Genomic DNA, 886 nt, shown 5'->3' on the forward strand with positions numbered 1-886 from the left:
CCCTGCCCATATTTGGGGGGGGGGGGAATTAATGGGGGGCGGGCCCCAAAGTGGGGGGGGGCGCCCATAAAGGGGGGGGGGCCATTATTGGTGCCCCCGCCAATGGGGGGGGCAATGGCACTCCTTTCTTCCTCTTTTGGCCTCTTCCCCCCTTTTTTTCCGTCGGCCCCCCTTTTTTTGGCCTCTTTTTCACCCCCCCCCCCCCCCCTTCACGCCTTCTCTCACAGGCGAGAGAGCTGCCCTCGCAGCAGCGCAGGGGGGAGGCTGCTGCACGAGGGCTGGCCGCCCCGACTCTCCGCCGCGCAACGCCGCCCGCCATGTCTGCCACCGCCTCCTCGCCGCCTCGCCCTCCTGCGCCGCGGCGGTGCGACGCGGCGGGCACTGTCGGCGTTCCTAATCAGCAATGAGTGATTATCCGAACAGTAATGGAGAGTCAGGTGCGACGCGGCGGGCGCTGTCGAGGCGCGCAAGACATACAGCTCTTGTTGCACACCACAAGAGATGTCGCGAGGTCGACTGCACTTTCGAACGGCGCGTCTCTCTTCACAGCTTGAGGCGTGGGCAGGTGCGAGAGATGGCGGAGAAGGACATCCCCGCCGTCGCGGCGCTCCTGACTGACGCGTTTGCGGCGCCCGGCTACAGCGCGCTGCAGGTGCTCTGGGCACGGGAGCCCTCTCCTCCTCCTCGTCGTCGTCGTCTCTCTCTCTCTCTCTCTCTCTCTCTCTCTCTCTCTCTCTCTCTCTCTCTCTCTCTCTCTCTCTCTCTCTCTCTCTCTCTCTCTCTCTCTCTCTCCCTCTCTCTCTCTCCCCCCCCCCCTCTCCGTCACACGTCGGCACAACTCGGCTACAGCACCCCAGCGCGCCTCAGCACCTCACCACCACGGTAC

This window comes from Emiliania huxleyi (genome assembly GCF_000372725.1).
Source record: "Emiliania huxleyi CCMP1516 unplaced genomic scaffold EMIHUscaffold_35, whole genome shotgun sequence".
In the NCBI taxonomy this organism is placed as follows: Eukaryota; Haptophyta; order Isochrysidales; family Noelaerhabdaceae; genus Emiliania; species Emiliania huxleyi.